Source organism: Girardinichthys multiradiatus, chromosome 11, assembly GCF_021462225.1.
Source record: "Girardinichthys multiradiatus isolate DD_20200921_A chromosome 11, DD_fGirMul_XY1, whole genome shotgun sequence".
In the NCBI taxonomy this organism is placed as follows: Eukaryota; Metazoa; Chordata; class Actinopteri; order Cyprinodontiformes; family Goodeidae; genus Girardinichthys; species Girardinichthys multiradiatus.
The window spans coordinates 8,489,879-8,509,967 of record NC_061804.1 but is presented as its reverse complement, the minus strand read 5'-3'; the positions used below and the strand labels follow the sequence as shown (position 1 = coordinate 8,509,967).

At 39.0% G+C, this 20,089-nt stretch overlaps 1 protein-coding gene and 1 long non-coding RNA gene across 4 annotated transcripts in view; one reads left to right on the top strand and one right to left on the bottom strand.

Moving 5' to 3' along the window:
- Window positions 1-20,089, bottom strand: part of tmem132e (transmembrane protein 132E) — a 656,500-nt gene that overhangs the window by 95,468 nt on the left and 540,943 nt on the right. The window lies entirely within an intron of this gene.
- LOC124876291 lies at window positions 3,091-5,600 on the top strand. The gene is made up of 3 exons (XR_007040264.1): window positions 3,091-3,207; window positions 4,378-4,530; window positions 5,383-5,600. It is a non-coding gene; the product is annotated as an uncharacterized LOC124876291 (long non-coding RNA).

The window sequence follows — 20,089 nt, the reverse complement described above, 5'->3', positions numbered from 1 at the left end:
CCCTGGGATGAAAAGGAATCATATAAGGAGATGGTTCTAGGAGGGTTCTAGGAGAGCTGAACCATTTAGATATGAAGGAGCAGGAGTCCTGCTCCATAGGTCACCCCAGGTGAGGCAGCTCCTTACCTCATCTTCAATGCAGAGCCCAGCAATCCTACAGAGGAAACACATTTTGGCTGCTTATTTGCAGGATCTCATTCTTTTAGTTATGATTTGTATCTCATGACCATAGGCAAATGTTAGAGTGTATGAACACTAGCCATAAGATAAACTTATTTTTCCACTAATGATGTCCTACCCCACCTGTAGCCCAACACACCAGGATAAAATGCTTTCTTTTATAAATGTTTCTCGTTTTTCATTATTTAAAGGGTTCCATGGAGATCCATTTCTGACACCTGCTGCAGGAAACTCTGTCAACCTTTCCAACCTGCAGTTTAATCTAACTGATTTTAATAAAATATGCAAAGCAGCATTACATCAAATCTCAGCTCCCAAGTCCTTAATTATTCCTTAATGGCCCTTTTACAAGGCATCTATCTAAGATGTTTAGCGATAATGACTCAAGATGAAGACAAGTTGAAAAACTGGGCTTTTTTGTGTAAAAAATTTTATTTTTAGATCTTTTCTTAGACTGTACAATAGCATGTGTTTTTAATAATCTGACAAATTCAATCCCAAAGGGTAATTAGGGACACAAAGACAAAAGACAACAAGACAACTTCATGCCAATGATGTTCCAAAAGAAAAGAACATACACTCATTGATTAAAGCAGGAACTTAGCACACAATTTTACATTGTGACAATCAGGGATCCCATTGTCTGTAATCTGATTAAGAGTTTCCTGCTCTTTGCTCATCCCATTTAAGCAATGAAGGGTAAAGGTTCCATCTTGGTATAATTTAGAAAAATAATTTACCCTTATCTAAAAACCAACCTTATGCAACACATATCAGGAAGGGAAATATAATATTGTTCTCCAGAACATAGTCACATCACATTCAATTAAAGTCAGCACGGCCAAAGTCATTGATATTATTAGAACAAAGATCCAGAACTAAAAAAGGCAAAGCATTGCACGACATAAACTGAATTTCATGCAATATAAGGAGTCCTTTACTCTCACATGCAAATGAAAGAAAACCCAAATAAGTTCCCCTGGAGAAACTGAGTTTTCAAACTCACGTAGGCATCTCTGATGCATTACATATCCACCCAATAGTTTGATAAAAAAAATATATATATATAAATCTCATATTTCAACTTTTTTTTGGATCAGTTACATAATTCTACTTCACACATGAAAACAGGTAGGCCAAGCAACCTCCCAACATGTGCACTGGTGCTTTGTTGGCACTTTTTTAGCATGATGTTAGGCTAATTTTCACTTCGGACTGCATCTACGAAAGGAGTTTAGGTCGGAGAAAAGCTGTGCGATATTAACTTTTTAGTTATAATCTTTTTGGGGTTTTTAACAACTATGTTATTTAGAGTTACATGATTTAAGGTGTGCTGTCGTTTTGGAAATGAAAGTAATAAAAATAACTACAACATAAAGATCCATTCCTGCCAGATACATTTTTGGGTTTTATTGTATTTGCACTGTTTGAAAACGCACTGTGCTTTCAAAAAAAGGTGGAGCTGTATTGATTAAATCTTATTCCATGTATCCTGACCTTAACTCACTCGTTTGCCTCCCCATCTTTGACCAAGGCTTCTCTCTTCTTACAATGATTTTCAGCACTTGGAAAGAGTGAAAAAAAAAAAAAAAAAACATAATACATTTACTTCTGTTTCTACAGTTAATCTGTTTTCATACCATCTGCTGCTTTAAGGCTTAACATCAAACTTGTCCTTCATTAAAGTGTCCACAGTTTCCTTGGCACCATAACATGTAACTCGCTGCAGATGGCAACTCTTCAGCAACAAATATGTCTTCCACCTTGGAACACAAGCAGCAATCTTCTCAATCATCGCAAGGACTTTATCTGTACTGTTTATCTTCATGGGTGAACAGCTTTGAGGTTTTCTCAGCAGCATAAGAGAGACATGCAGTTAGAGAGTCAATCAGGACAGGCTAGCCTGCCAGGAACAAGTTTAATTTATTTGCTTCTTTTTTTACAGCTGGTTACATCAGATTTTTCATAAATCCTACCAGCTAGTAAGATAAACAGAACTGATTCAAAGTTCTGCGATAAGAGTCATGTATCTTTATCAAAATCACAGATGTCAATATAAAAGAAAATCTAATCAATCAGGAAAGAAATCCTTTCTATTGACTAAAGGCTGCATGCTCACCTATCAGTAAACCATAACAACCACTACCAACAATAGAGACTAACAGGTGTGGCGGTGGAGCAGGAGTTAAGTGTGCGACGCCCGGAGGCCTTAGTGCTCGGCGTAGTAAATCTGAAAGTGCGACAAATATTTATGTAATCTGAAATGTCCTCCGCCACTCCTGACCTAAACTACCCTAGATGAAGGTCTGACTCATAAACAGGGTTACCAACCCACTTTTAAATTTCAAGCACTGCTTGTGTGCTGTGGTACAGTATGCGGCAGACTTAGTGCTCTGACCTAAGGTAATGGGCTGTTATGTTTGTTTTTGGCAAGAAAAATTATTTGTCAAATCAGATTTTAGCAGTAACACATTGTCATTTTGCTATATTCACTTACAAAAAAATGTACTGTAACTCCCTATATCAGAGTAAAGTTACATAAAATTTTAATTACCCATCAAACGCTATTTATCATTTTATAACTTAGCCGCTGCTTCTATAGCTTTAGCTTTTAACGTAAAAGTTTTATATGTAGAGGTCAATTAACCTCGGAAGTCAGAACTGGGATGTCAGAGTTTACATCATCTCTGAGTTCTAGGGTTTCAGTTTCCCGCTTGTTTAAATTCGTATTGCTAGCAACTGTAACTGCAGTCTTCCAACAACAATGACAACACTGTTCTATGCACTATTTCATGCACACAAACACAGTTGAAACATCACGTCTTATAAACACTGAAAGGTAGTACGTGCATGAATGTGAAATAAACAACACAGAACTGCAATAAACAGTGACAGTAAGAAATTTGTACACTATTGATGCGAGTAGCAGCCATCCTGAATGTGGAAGTCGGGAATGGTCCTGTTGCTGCCACTTTTCAACTCGTAATTCTGAGTTTGGGGGGGCGTACCAGATGATATTTCCTAATCGTAAGTTGGAACTTCTTCCAAGTACAAATGGAACGCACCATTAGTCAGAGATAACATGCTAATGTCAGAATTATGTTATCCTTAAGCTATTGATAACATTAATGCTAAAACATTACCTAATGTTTCACCATGCTTAAGTATTACTATTAAAGTTAGACATGTTAATGTAGATATTGTTGTACATGCTAATGCTAACACATCAACTAATAGTTATGGATATGCTAATATGTTACTATGCTAACATTAGCGGTGTATGTTAGCATGACATTTATTAAGTAGAGAAAAATTATACCAGTTCAAAAATCTGTTACACTAAAAAGGCCTACTGGCTATTGTGTTACCATGGTAATATTAATATTAAACCAACAGTACTTTTTCGCACCTTTTCTGTACCTCATGACAGATTTATGGTAATGAAGTGGATGAACAAGCTACAGTTGGGATTTAGAAGACCATTAAAAATGACCCCATACCTTTGACGTTTCAATCTATTGTGTTGACTTGATAATGATTTTAAATATAGCTTTCTTCCTATAAAAGGTGTTTTCAGTCGTCAAGAGCCGGTATCCTGCATGTTTCAGATGGTTCCATACACCTGAATCAGATAACTGATTCATTATCAGGCCTCTCCAGAACTTTATGGCATCCAAAGAATGTAATTCAGCTGATAATTAAGCTGTATTGGCCCAGAGACCCATCTAAAACATGCAGGATAGCATATCTTGACAACTGGAGTTGGACAACCGTGCCCTATAAAACGAGCCACTTAGCAAGTAAAACATCTGGTTAACTACTCTGCTTGGCCATCTTCACCTGCTCCGAAAATCTCAATAATTAGCTGTTAATGTTAGCATGCTAAGCTTTCTAGCAAGCTAACCAAAAGTTAGTGTAGAAAATAGCCGACTCATTTTGCACTCAGCTACTTTATTAAACACACCTGTTCATTTGTTTGTTAACACAAGTGACTAATTAGTAAATTACATGACAGAAATCCAGTGCATCTAGACATGGTGAGGATGAGTTATTGAAGTTTGAACCCAACATCAAGAGTGAGGAAGAATGGAGATTTAAGTGACTTTGAATGTGACATAGTTACTGGTGCTAGACGAGCTGATCCAAATATTTCAGAAACTTCTAGTCTGTTCTTTTTTTCACACAACTATCTCTCAGGTTTACAAAAATGGTCTGAAACAAAGAAAACATCCTGTGAGCAGCTGCTGTGTGGATGGAAAGTCCTGGTTTTTATCAGATGTCCTGGTTTTTATCAGATGAGAATAGGCAGACTGGTTTAAGCTGATCAAATAACTACCCTTCACAGACAAGGTATGCATAATATCATATACCATAACACATAAACCTTAAAGCAGATGGCCAACGGCAGCAGAAGACCACATCAGGTATCGTTCCTGTCAGCTATGAGCAGGAAACCGAGGCAATAATTCACACAGGTTCAACAACACTGAGCAATAATGGATTAGAAAAATGTTGCTCACTCAATTTCAGCTGCAGCATTCAGGCAATAATGTCAGAATTTGCCACAAACACAAAAGGCTGGATCCATCCTGTTTTGTACAAAAGTTCAAGCTGCTGGTGGTGATGTTTTGCCGTAGAGAACATTTTCTTGATAAACTTTGGACTAGTGACCAGTGTCAAAGGGTTGATGGTTACTTCCAGCAGGACATCGCAACGTGTCACAAAGCCTAAATATCTCAAACTAGGACAATCAGTTTACTGTTCTCCAAAAGCCTCCACAGTCACCAGACCTCAATCTAATAGACCACCTTTGGGTTTTGGATCTGCAACCAACAAATCAGCAACAACAGCTGGGTGCTATGTGATGAATCTGTCAGCAACATAAGGGTGTCTCTGCAGGCATGGTGTACTTATTAAAATGGCCGGTGGTTTAATACACTAAAGTGCAATGTACAGCATAAATAGTGATATTTTTGCAAGCATGAAACTTTGCCCAAAGAGACCTTGAGTATAAAATTAAGCACTTGTAAGCAGAGCATAAGCTGTTTCAAATACGCCTAGTATGTAACAGCTGATATTACGGCTTGTGGCTCACTGTAAGCAAAAGTCCTCACTTGGTCATAAGGACAATAAAAGCAAAATACTCTATATTTTGAGGCTACAATCCTAAACATGGGTATTATCTGTCTGTCTCATCACCAGGCTTCACAGCCTGCCTAGGCGTGTGACAGATATTCACTGGGGAAGGACTTCTTTTTCCACTGGATTAACCACCAGCTGGTATCAAACGTTTCCTCACTGTGACTTTGAACAACATAGATGCTAGATGCATAGGGATTCTGAGTTTCCGAACAGCCGGTCACCTGGATGGATCAAGCTAAAAATCAGCCAATTTTGTGGGTGTATTTTGAATCACAACCACTTTTAGGAGCAGTCAAGTTCTAAATGATAGTGTGGACAAGCGCCCAAATTAAAGGTACATTTTCTGCATTAAACCACTGCAGCAGTTGTACCTGAACATTTGCTTTTTGAGTTTTGTGGTTGTTTTCGCCTGAACTGCTTTCTCTATAGACTCCCCACAGACTGGCTCCATTGCTGCCCAACTAAATCAACATTTTAACAGCACCTGCAATAAAAAGTCATCATGCAGTGGCACTATGGGGCTCTGTTAAAGGATTGGATCATCATTTGTAGTGAAAGCATTGAACATGCAGGGGATTTGTCAGACACGGTAAAAGGATTGTAATACTTTTAGATAAATAGATTTTTCTCTGTATTGGATGTAGTTTATGTGATGCAACCATCGTGTGTTTTCAGACCCATCAGAATCAACTGTGCAGTGCTAGTTTCATGGGGGCCAACGACGACAGTTCCCATCACAAAATTATCAAATGGACCAAGACCTCCCTTCCAATCTGTCAGGCCCAGACAGATAGGACCGTGATATTTGGCATTCACAAGTGGCTTGTTACTCTGCTGACTGGGACGTGGCGTAAAGACACATTTGATCATGGATGGCTGTGACAACAGTTCACAAAAACACTTGTCGTGACACCGCTGGTGAAAGGAACACTGATGGATGGAGTCAGGCGTCACCGTTGTCCCTTAAGTGATGTGCAGATGAAAGCAGAAAAGTAAATAAACAACTAAAATGTCAGCACTTGGATGTCTCAGAGGCATTAGCTGCACTAGCTTTTACATTACAGCAGAAACCTGGCCCCCACACAACAAGCTAAATTTGGACAGCAAAGCCTTTTTTCCCATGACGCATCTGTAGGACTGAAGCTCCTGTGGCTCCTACGAGGGGCCACTTTACAAACAATCTTTGCCACTTCGTGCAACTGCAGATGCAACCAATTCCATTCCATGTCGGTATGCATTATTTAGAATAAGTGGAGATTTTTATCTGTCCTTGGTTCTGTTTTTGAGGAGCTTTTATGTCTGCAATGACATCGGATTCCTTTAATGCACAAACTTTCAGCCTGAGCGTGTTTCGTCATGTCTATAGGAGCAACTTTACTTTGTACTTGTCTAAGAAACTTTATTGACCTATTTAATCAACCATGCACGTTAAACATCCGCTATATATTTGTCCCTGACCATGCAGCTTCATATAGATCTGGTGCACTCTTACAGAAAACGAGAGCACAAAAATATATGACTTATACGCCATCTGTTCAGCCAATTAAAGACAACAGAGTGAGACAAAGTTCTGTTTCCTGGTTGCGAGACGGACTCCAGTCCCCATCGGCACTCACTCTGATCTACATAAAAGGTGTTTTCTGCAGACAACTGCAGAAGAGTGCAAACACTCTGCTTCTGACTTAACTTTAGATCTGAAAAAGTGTGTAAATACAAAAAGATGATCAATGGTAAAGGTGAATATACAGACGTCAAGGTAGTTGCCGCAGGGGCTGTGACATTTCTGACAAGTGTGACAGGTGACACGGTGAAGATATCCCGCTTGTAATGAGCGCTTTGCATGAATGACAGAAAGCCGAGGAACTCGGTGCCTACAAGTAGGAGGTTTTTTTAGTTCCATAATTTTACATTGTGATCTTCCCTGATGAGAATATCTTACACCTTGCGACTCTGCAAGACCCCCTTACAGCTACTGTCATGGTGAAAAGAAAGTACACCCATTTTATCAAGACAAACTAAAAATCATCTCGTCTTTACCAGGTTTACCAGGTCAATCTAAAATTTCTATCTTACTTTAAGTGTCCAAATACAACAGATTCTACACAGTCAATATTTACTGCTAGATTATGTGACCATTTTCATAAACCCAGACGTTTTATCAGTGTGGCTATCTGGAGCATTAAGGTGTGTGTTAACACAATGCCAAGATGTACAGACAACAGCAATGAACTTCGAGAAGCAACTCTGCTGTCCGTCAAGCTGGGACAGGTCATAAAGGTCATTTCCAAACATTTTGACATCCAACATTCTACAGCGAAAATTATTATTCACAAATGGGAAACATTTAAGACCACAAGGTCAGAGTGTGCAAGGCTCAGAGCAGAGACCAAACCCCCCAAATAGCTTTATCTCAGACAGCACAAGCCTCAGTATGCCAACTGTTAAAGTTCATGAAGGGAGAATTTAAAGAAGACTGAGTAACCATGACTTTTCTTTTTAAAACAATATGGCAACATCACTGAGGTTTGCAAAGTTGCAACTGAAGGACCCACAACACTACTGGAACAATGACAGATAACAGCAACATAGAGATGTTTGGTGGAGATGTGTGTCAACATGTTTAGGAAAAGCTTAAATATAGCATATTAGCACAAACACCTCACACCAACTGTAAAGCACGGTGGTGGAAGGGTGATGATAATTTTCGGGTCCACCATTAACTGTAAAATACCAAAGTATCCTGGAAACAAATGTGAGGCCATCTGACAACTACAGCTTGGCCTGAAATGGGTCATGAAAGCAGAATAACAATGTTGTAAATAAGAGTCGTCATGAATTCCTATACGGCAATGTGAGAGACCACTGTGGCCAAAGTTGGTTCTACAGGTCCTTCTCAAAATATTAGCATATTGTGATAAAGTTCATTATTTTTCCATAATGTCATGATGAAAATTTAACATTCATATATTTTAGATTCATTGCACACTAACTGAAATATTTCAAGTCTTTTATTGTCTTAATACGGATGATTTTGGCATACAGCTCATGAAAACCCAGAATTCTTATCTCACAAAATTAGCATATTTCATCCGACCAATAAAAGAAAAGTGTTTTTAATACAAAAAACATCAACCTTCAAATAATCATGTACAGTTATGCACTCAATACTTGGTCGGGAATCCTTTTGCAGAAATGACTGCTTCAATGCGGCGTGGCATGGAGGCAATCAGCCTGTGGCACTGCTGAGGTCTTAAGGAGGCCCAGGATGCTTCGATAGCGGCCTTTAGCTCATCCAGAGTGTTGGGTCTTGAGTCTCTCAACGTTCTCTTCACAATATCCCACAGATTCTCTATGGGGTTCAGGTCAGGAGAGTTGGCAGGTCAATTGAGCACAGTGATACCATGGTCAGTAAACCATTTACCAGTGGTTTTGGCACTGTGAGCAGGTGCCAGGTCGTGCTGAAAAATGAAATCTTCATCTCCATAAAGCTTTTCAGCAGATGGAGGCATGAAGTGCTCCAAAATCTCCTGATAGCTAGCTGCATTGACCCTGCCCTTAATAAAACACAGTGGACCAACACCAGCAGCTGACACGGCACCCCAGACCATCACTGACTGTGGGTACTTGACACTGGACTTCTGGCATTTTGGCATTTCCTTCTCCCCAGTCTTCCTCCAGACTCTGGCACCTTGATTTCCGAATGACATGCAGAATTTGCTTTCATCCGAAAAAAGTACTTTGGACCACTGAGCAACAGTCCAGTGCTGCTTCTCTGTAGCCCAGGTCAGGCACTTCTGCCGCTGTTTCTGGTTCAAAAGTGGCCTGACCTGGGGAATGCGGCACCTGTAGCCCATTTCCTGCACACGCCTGTGCACGGTGGCTCTGGATGTTTCTACTCCAGACTCAGTCCACTGCTTCCGCAGGTCCCCCAAGGTCTGGAATCGGCCCTTCTCCACAATCTTCCTCAGGGTCCGGTCACCTCTTCTCGTTGTGCAGCGTTTTCTGCCACTCTTTTTCCTTCCCACAGACTTCCCACTGAGGTGCCTTGATACAGCACTCTGGGAACAGCCTATTCGTTCAGAAATTTCTTTCTGTGTCTTACCCTCTTGCTTGAGGGTGTCAATAGTGGCCTTCTGGACAGCAGTCAGTTCGGCAGTCTTACCCATGATTGGGGTTTTGAGTGATGAACCAGGCTGGGAGTTTTAAAGGCATCAGGAATCTTTTGCAGGTGTTTAGAGTTAACTCGTTGATTCAGATGATTAGGTTCATAGCTCGTTTAGAGACCCTTTTAATGATATGCTAATTTTGTGAGATAGGAATTTTGGGTTTTCATGAGCTGTATGCCAAAATCATCCGTATTAAGACAATAAAAGACCTGAAATATTTCAGTTAGTGTGCAATGAATCTAAAATATATGAATGTTAAATTTTATCATGACATTATGGAAAATAATTAACTTTATCACAATATGCTAATATTTTGAGAAGGACCTGTACAAGCTGTTGAATCGGGGGTGTACTTAGTTTTTCCTTTCTCTTCTATTTTAGAGCCTGTACCTGATAAAGAAAACCAGAAATAAAGAAGAGCAATAATAATAACAATAATAAGAAGAACAAAGAAACCAGAAGTTCAGTATTTATACCCTTATTTAATAGATTTCTAAAATTCGTGTTTCTTATTTACAACATAGTTTTGTAAATTATATTAAACACTTCTAATCTTTCGTTATATACTTTTCTCATGTGCGTCAAATAATAATAATAATACATCTGATGATGAATCATGATTGACTTAATATTCTACACCCAACTATTCTAAACACCCAACTATAACATGTACATTGTGTAAATGTCCTTTTTTCACATGCTGTATTTTTTACTACCACAAACAAACCTGCAGAACTGAAAGCGGGTGTACTTTCTTTTCCCCATGATTGCATCCTAACAGATTAAACAGCCTAGAAAATAAAATGACCCAATGAGCTCCTCATTATGACCCTCAGACAGAAGAGGTGTCAGAGTCGATGTGAGAGCTGCATAACAATGTCAGCCATGAGGAGCAGAGCGGCAGTTTGCACAGATGTTCATTTAGCAGACTGAGACCCAATGCTGCAGAAAGGCCTCGCACTCATTTTCAGAGGCGGATAAAAGAGCTCTCCTCTAACGGTAAACAAAGAGGCCAGGCCAAGCAACAGGGCTGAGCCAACAGGGACGTTATCGGCCCATTCTGTAGTTTTCCCACTGAAATAAATGGAGAGGCAACAATGTGAAGCTCAAAGGCAGGAAACTTAATCTGACAATTCACCGGAGCAGAAAGAAAAGGAGGAAAATAAATCTGCATCTTTTCTAGTACTGCAAGACTGATTCAGAACCACTGATATAATAAGATTTTATTTAGACATGCTTTTTTATTTATGAAGTGATGTAATAAGGAAACCCTGAGGACAGACAAAATCAGTGGTTTGAACAGATGCAAATCTCTCATTATGGAGTTTATGGAGACAATCTAGACAGTATAATTACAGCACACACAAGCTCATCTTTTTCCTTTTAAGATCTAATTTCTTAGAAGTTTAAAACTCAGTCGTGTTCCTGCGTGAGTTGACTAGATTCTGGTTGCTTGCTGCAGAGACAAACAGGCCTGTTTCAGGCCTGTTTGTCTCTGCAGCAGATGAAAAAAGGGCTGTTGTGTGTGTTGCGTTTCCTCCTAAAAGAGGCTGATAGTTTTACAAAGTCTTCCTCTGGAAATTCCATGCTGCTTTGCAATCGGTGCATGTGGACCGTAAACAGGGTGGGTAATCATTTGCAGCATCTGTCCCCACCGATTTTCAGTTCTATAGAAACCGTGTCTTTTCCAACACTTAACAAGAGAAATGAAAATGCAGAAAAGACTGAAGACGAGGATATAAAACCTTGTTTAAATTTGTTCTTGCAGCCAAATGCAAAAATGCATGGCACTCTAATGACTTATTCTGTAGTGGTGAGAGTCAGAGAGTGGGGTGTAGTCTGCAGAACAATAAAGGAAAAAAAACTGTTTAACCTTAGCAGTTGTTGGCAAACTTGTGGCGTTTACCAACGGCTCTCAGGCAGTCTGCAAGCAACAAACCATATTTAATTTACCCCTGAGGCAGGTTTCTGGGGTGAGAACACAGCTGAGCAGAGCACAGGAAAAAAGCCTTACATCTGCATTTCTAATTAAGCTGACTGATCAAGTTCTATTGATGTCCCTTCTTGTTTTCAACTGCAGTTAAAAGTGAAAGAAATTACTTCTTATTACAATTTTAAAACAGATTAGCCACAAAATGTTTGTTTCTCACCTTCAACAAATTAGAATTTTCTCCCTGATGGGTGATTTTAAGTAAAAACAACACAACCAGTATGCAATCAACAATATTCCTGTTGAGTAACTGCATGGTGTTCAAATCCTGGCCTTTCTGGATGGGATTTGCAGGTTCTCCTCATGAATGTGTGTGCTCTCTCTGGGTACTCCGTCTTCCTCACACAGCCCATAGACATGACTCTTATGTTAACTGGTCTCTCTAAATTGCCCTTCAATAGGATTTTGTGTGTGTGTGTGTGTGTGTGTGTATTGTTGCTGGTCCTGTGTGTTTCTGTGATGGACTGCAGACCCGTCGAGGGTGCACCCTCTTGCCCAATGAGCACTAGAGATACATAGCAACGTATCTCCAGTGCTCTTTGACCATCATTACATTCTGTTTTTTACTCCAGCTATAATTTAAATAAATTTCATATGGACAGATTTTAACAACAATAAAATGTTTGAAACTGAGATACTACTTGGTCAATACCTCAATTAAAAAAAATGTGAGTGCACAAGCTTATAAATAGGATCTGGCTTTCAGAGGTGAAAATATGTTGAACTCATAATTGCAGCAGTACCATCTCTTTTCTTCCTTCTCTTTATGAGCCTCTGCATCACAGTCACACACGCCCTCTGAATACACATGCAGGAGCAGAGAGGTGACAGCACTGGCTTGGAAGTGCTCTTTTGAAAGACAATTATTCTAAGTAGTTTTCCCATCAGCTCCAGCCATGAGCAGAAGACCCCCGGAAGAGCCAGAACCTTTCTAAGGAAGCAATCGGGGAAATAGCCACTGTCCAATTTATTTGATAAGGCGAGCTGAGCTCACACTCCCCAACAGACGCAGAGGTGGAGGGAAACTGGTACCGTGCTTTAACCCAAGTTGCTGACATTTCTATATCGCTGTGCACCATGATTATAATATTTTAGCCAAGGTTAAGGGTGGATATTCAAAGTTTGGGGTCCAATGGCTGCAGTGACCGAGAGATCAAGCAGAATGCAGAAGGCTACTACTATGCTTTGGAGCATGAGATAGCCAGACTGCTGCTCCTTTGCTCTATTGATTAGAACAAAGCCTAAAACTGGCAACTGAGCTTCCTTTTAAGGCACAAACAATAAGAGATTAAATTCAAAGAACTTTTCAAGCGAGCTGGTGATGTCAGTGCTCTTAATGTTCTCAGCTTTTCACCCCTGAGGAACTTCTGTTTCAACTTGGACAGCTTCGAGTAAAACTAGCTTACTCTGGGGATCCTCAGCCACACAGAAGCAGGAGTAAAGAAATATCATCATCCTCCGAGGTACACACACACACACACACACACACACACACACACTCTGGTGCATCAACTATGAATAAATAAAAAGGATAACAAAATTACAATATCAGGTTCTGCACCATCTCCTCTTATAATGTTTACAATATTAACAAAACAAACATTCAAATTAATATATGATGCATAAAGATCTTTTTTACTTCACACAAACAAGTCTACTCTGATCTGGCATAACATTGTGACCACTCAAATTAGCAGATGGGATATATTAGGCAGCAAGAAAACATGATGATGTGTTTGAAGCTGGAAACATTGGTCGGCATAATGATTTGAGGAGTCTGACAAGAGCCCAAGGCTGACTCGTGTGGTCTGATTCAACAGAGCAGCTACTATAACTTATATTGCTAAGAAAGTTAATGCTGGTTCTGTTAGAAAGGTGTCATAATATACAGTTCATCCCAGTTTGACATGCATGGGGATGAATGGCAGCAGACCAGTCAGTGTGGAAACGTTTCCTGACGGCTGCATCCTCAGTCCTTTAGAAAAGGAAATGCAAAAAAAGGCTCAGGAAGGCTTTGAGGAGCACATCAACAACTTTGAGGTGTTGACTTGGCATCTGTGACATGTTCTGGACAAATAAATCTGAATAATGGAGGCTCAACGTTGTAAACATCTGGACTTAAAGGATCTTCTGCAAACATCTTGGTGCCAGAAGCCACAAAACACCTCCAGGATAGAGACCATGGCTTACCAGGTCAGTCAGTGTTGTTTTGTCAACAAAAAGAGGAAGCAATACACATTTAAGCAAGTGGTTATAATGTTATGCTTGAGCTGTGTAAGTAGGCAGCATCTTCAGTCTGTGGCAAGACTTGAAAACTGGTGTTTACAGCTACTCTCCATCCAAGCTGACTGAGCTTGGAGTTATTTTACCAAAGAGGGGGGGGAGACAGACCCCAAATATAATGAATCAGGGTGGCCAAATATTTTATTTGTAAAATATTTAGGAGATAGCATATATCATTTTCTTTCCACTTCACCATAAATCACCACTTTGTGTTGTTGTGGCATATTAAATCCCAGTAAAAAGCATTGCAGTTAGTGGTTGTAATGTGACAAAATGTGGAACTATTCATGGGGTTTAAATACTTTTGCAGGGCTCTGTGGCACAGGCATTGAGACCAAGGTGGAAACAGATACAACTGTGATACAGTTGAGGGTGTGCAGAAATGTCTCAGTGCTCAGGAGAATGTAAGCAGGGCTCAACAAGATCAGGGAGACATTTCAGTCATCCTTTCCACAAATGAAAAATGACAATTTTATTTTGTCTTGAGAACGATCACCTTACAAAGATATCATATTCCAACATCAATGTGATTGTCGTGATCTCTAAGCTGGTATAAGTCCATGTAGAGCCGCAATTTATTGAATGACTTTTTGCAAATATAGGAAACCTATTAGATGTCAAATTCTAACAAGAACTTAATATATCACCTATTTTAGTGCAATACAAGGATATCAAGGTGTGTGTCAGACTTCCCAACTGAACCAAGCAATACTGGTGACACTTTTTCCATGTCTGTGCCAAAATCTGTGGAGTTTAAGAGCATTGTATAAAACTCTCAGATTTCACAATCTGTTATCAGCAACAGGAAAAAAACAAGTGTATATACGTATTATTTAAAACTGACAGCTCCACAGGCGTTTTTTTCCTTTCTCTGGGTCCAATCTACCAGTCAAAGCCCATGAAAAACGCTGTCTTTACAGTTTAATCGGCTTTTCCATTTATTCAGTTCAAACACCTAAAGAGCCGAGAAATTGATTGTGGCAAACGAGCTGAATACATGACGTCTACCCTTTGGCATTTTAGTGAGATGATTCTTTGTGCTTCTAAAATGAACAAAAGAGCAGAAAAACATAGCCAAATCCATTAGCAGATTGTCCTAATTTAGCCCCGCTGTAAACGTGGGGTTGTGCGAGGTAATTCCAAGTAGAGGGACGTTTTCTAAAAAAATAAATAAAATCTGTACCCCAGACTTTCCATTCCTTTGTTTTTCAGGCAGTCTTTGGAGGATTTACTGCTATGTTTTTGGCTCATTGTCATGCTGAGGGTCAAGTTCTGTTTCAGTTAATTTTCTTTTTAGAGATGGTCTCGAATTTTCTTCAAGCACCCTCTGATGCCTGGTAGAATCAGGACTGCCACACATTTTTATTTCAAAATTTTCCAGACTCCAGGCTAATTCCAGGGATTTACCTAGATGGGTTCTTTAATAAATCATGAAACAACACGATGCTGAGGTTAGCTTCCAATCCATCAGTATGGTGAGGGGCTCCAAATAATTTTACATTTTACCAGCTTTACTTTAAAATGCAGTTCAGTTAGATTTGCCAAATCAATCAGATTCTAAAAAGATCTGTGTAAACGTTTTAAATCCTAATTTTGTCTGTCTCCTGGCACACCTCCATTTGAAGTTCAGCTTGTGCAGACCAATTGTAGAAGCATATAGTTTCACATCACTTGCAACAAGAGCCTAATGTAGGTCTAGTGATGACATTTTAGGGTTTTTGGAGACTTCTTTCAGCATCATGCATTCTGCTTTCACAGTGAACTTGCTTGAGAGGCCAAACCTGGGCATATGACCTGTCAAATGTCCTCCACCCGTAGACTATTTTTGGTATAGTGGAAGGCACACAGACACACTGATAACATTAGTGTCTGTTTTTTTTGGTTTTTTTTACATGACTAATTTAAAAAGGGACTAGTGTAGAAATCTCCTTTATATCTAATTTTCTTTTTATATATAAATTTAAAAAGTCAATTAATTCATGTCAAAGTAAATTGTTTGCAGTAGTGCAAATGCAGAGGTCAAAGTTTCTGTTGCACATGGTGGCTTGAAATATCAATCTACAGTCTGTACCTGCTTATCCTGACAGGGTCGTGGGGGGGCTGGTGCCCACACCCAGCAGTTATTGGGCAAAAGTTAGGGTACACCCAGGACAGGTCACCAGACTTTAACAAGGCAACATAGAGACACACAGCACAAACAAATATGCATAATTACTCAGACCAAAGGACAATGCAGAGAAACCATTTAAAGGCTCCCACATAGTTGGGCTCACTGTGAGCCGTGAGGACTCCACACATACTGTCCACGGATGTTTGAGGTTTCATAGTCGAGCGTGCCAATTTTCTACATTTCTGGTGACAAATTCCAACATTTCCCACACTTTCAGCCATTACATCATTGAACCAGGAGGAACAGCTTATTTGCCTTGTAGCTTTAGAAAAAACAAAAACAAAAAAAGGTGGTATATAAGGACATTGCAAAACACTAGGGACGAAGAAGGGGAATACACCTGTCAGTGCAGGGACACTCGCAACCGGAGCTCGGACACTTTGTCATGCCGAGGAGTTTACAGTGTGACACGTCGTACGCGGTCGTAAAAATTTCGTTTTGCTCGGACATGTCCGGCAGAGTAGATGCAGATGTCTACAAGTTCAAGTACGCCTGGCCTGTGTAAGCCTAAACAGTCACGTTTTCTCGACTGTGGGAGGAAGTTGAGTATCAGGACTCCCACACATACAGAGGGAGAACATGCAAACGCCATGCAGAAAAAGCCCAGGCCAAGACTTGCACCCAGGACCTTCTTGCTGCAAAGCAACAGCCCTAACCACTGCCCAACTCATCCTTCAAAGATGTTCAAGTTTTTTACCTTAATATATACTTTGAAAAAGTTGCCTTAAAGAACGCTATGACCAGCTTACAATCAGCGCATGTTCTGTGTCTCTGAAACAACTCACCTCATCCACCAAGTAAATACTAATTGCAGTCCAAAGCGCCAAGCACATGTTGAGAAAAAGGTTATTTTCCATGAGAAAGCCTGACTATACAGGACCACGCCAAGTGCTGCCTGGGCAATTAGTTTCATGGATTGTTAAAAGGTTAGCAGAAATCCATAACTTCTAACTTTCAAAGTCAATAAGCAGACCTCACATACAGTATATGGTGTCTTCTGCAAGACTCCCTATGGACATCTCATTAAAATGCAAATACTGTGATTGCCTACTCCAAGCATACTTTTCTTCTTCGCTGCATTACATTATCAGGAATTCCCCACGGACTGAATTATTTAGATGGTGGTAAGATTTATGCTACAAATGTACAGAAAATGAATTTGGATTACAGTCAGACAGGAATCAAGGTGTGAAATATGCATTCCTGTTATAGATGCCTTTGCTATTGCCAATTCTTTCCTTTTTGTGTTGAACATGCAGAGAAAACCACAACAATGTTGAGGCTTCAGACCTTTTTATAAAATTCCTATTGATGTTTCACTTTGGCTGTTTGATGTAATGTTTACATATTAAGACAAATTGATGTATAATGTCATATAAAAACAATATTTCTGGCCTTCTAAAAAACTGAATTGATTTTCTTCTTTCTACATTCATACTACTTGAATCAAAATGTTACAATGACAGTGTAATTTTGGAATTTATTGACAACACTGTCAGTGATGAAAATATAACATATGCTGTTGCAATATAACTGCTTCGAGTGATAAAATAACCTAAGGTGTTTTTATAGAGGGGTGAGCTGGTGTCAACCGAAGATAGTGTTCCTCTAAATGAAAGGTAAAGTTTCCACAGGCTGAAAATCTAAGTGTTTCCTTGTTTTGGATCTTTTCTCAGTATAGTGGAGGAAGCTAATTTTTCTGATTCACTCAGTCTTTTTTTTAAAAATCATTTTTGTGAGAATTAAAGAAATGTATACATTTGTTGGAAATTTATGGCCAGGAACACAGATCAATTTGTTCCTGAGCATTGTGTTTTCAAAGTCAGAACTGATAGTGTTCTAATTAAACAGCAGACGATACTTTCTGCATATACTTCATTAGCAGGTTGTTACTGGTTTTTCCTTTCAAGGATGTGAGCGTTCTATTAACACTGACATAATATGGCCCATTACCAGGGAAAATTATCATGCAGCCTTAATGGCTAAATTAAAGGAATGACCTGAGCAACAAAAATATTAGTAACTCCAAAAAAATCAATTATCTGCCTAAATGGTTATGACGTAAAAACCAACAGAGATCATTACAACTGCTGAGACACTGACTAATAGCCGATTATTTTTAAATTGTTTGACTTCCTGTAGTGGCTACCTGTGCTGCAGTTTTAACACTTGCTTGTATGATAAAACGAAAAACAATTAGACATTGGGTTTCAACTTTGTATTTTTCATTTTTGTGATTTTTGTTTACAACAAATATAAAATTTTAAACTAATTAAAAGAAAATGCTAACTGTGTTAGCAGCCAGCTGTGCTGTACAGCCAACAAGCTACAAACTAAACAGGAGCTTTAAGTGGAAATTTGGTTTCAAACACATTTCTATTTCTGCCGTTTATATAAATACCGAACAAATTACAAAAACATGTACGAATACTTAATTAAATTGCTTAAGGGAGTTTTAACTACTTCCAACATACTTGTAGAAGCTGGCTATGCTGCTGTGCTAACACTAGCTTTTATCTTCAAAGAACAATTGGACGCTTGATATAAACAGGGTTGTTTTTCATTGTCCATTCATTGTCCATTCATTGTTTCATTTTTTTAAAAAACAACAAATCAATAGTGAAAAATATTCACCAACAGTTAAAGCAATTTAAAGCAAATTGTTTTCTAACTTACTGCACCAGTTAGCTATGCTGCAGGGATAATGTAAACTGTAATGTAAACAAGAGCAACAAATGAAGATTTTAGCTATTATTCTAGTTATTTATGTCCTTTATGAAAAAACTGATTATAATATATCTCCTAACTCTAAATTGAGTTGCTCATGGAAATTGTAAACAGCTATATTTGGAACTTTTTGCAGAAGCTAGCTGTGCTTCAGTGCTAACGCTAACTTGCATGTAAACAGGAGTTTCAAGTTAGATTATAAAATATCCCCTAACCTGTAATCAAACACTATGGGAGTTTTAAACCACAACTTTTCTTAGTTCCTGTGGTTGCTCACTGTGCTGCTAAGCTGAAATTAGCCGGTATGTAAACGGCATCAACAAGTGCAGTTTTAACTTTAGCTGTTTTATTTTCATTCAGCTCCTCCTTTAAAACAGAACTACCACTAAGAAGCATTTGCCAAATGCATATTTGAAAGGCGGCAGGTATTATGATGTTTATCTTTATGAATAGTCCTATACGACCTATGATATCACCATCTAACACTGGGCGAGTGGCAAATCAGCCTACATTATGGTGAATATTAGAAATCCACTGTGATAAATTTGTACTTTTTTGCTCACTTTTTTAAACACAAACAACATTCTCCTAATCTGCACACTCCGCCTCACTTAATGTTTGTACTGAGCCTCCCAATTCAGTTGCTGCTGACAGCAGTTAGGGAGGGGCATGTGGTGCAACGCTTCTCTATAGTGGTTAAATCGGATGGAAATTGAATTATTTTTGTGCAGTTTAAATAACTTTTCAATCCATCTTTATGTGCACTCTTGCTTCTCTGCCCTTTTACCAAAGAGCAGAGACTGTGATGCCACATTAATTTCGAGGAGATATAAATGTCAGGTTGAGCACTTTCAGAATAATAAAAAACAAAATCAATAAAATATCGGCGTGTTTCCTTTGCATACTGAACATGGACTCATCATAGAGATCAATTCTGTACAGAAAAAAGGTTTTAAAGGATTTATTTTTTATTAAACCCAAATTATTTTATTGCTAATACTAACTTTCTATTAGCACTTGTTTAAAGTTTTCTATCACCAAGTACATAAATAAGCCACCACTGCAGACATAGGTGCTCCCCTCCATTACTGATGATCTTCTCAGCTGCAAAGCACTTACTTTACCCCCCATTTACCTTTACAGTCTCGCTTCAGTAGACAGTCAGCTCCAACCTGCAGGAGTTTAATTAAACCTTTACTTCTCAGTGTAATAAGCACAAGGGTTTACACAGATCATCAAGCTGTTAAAACAACCTTTAAAATAACTCTGGCTTTAAATTGTGATGCTGTTTGTTCACAGTCTGCTCCAAGTGCGTCCTACAACAATAATATTTTATAGGACTCCCACAAAATGAAAGCCCATGCAGCCAAACGTGGGAAAGATGGTGCTGGAAACAAACCGCAGAAAAAATGCATTAAAACCACAGAATAA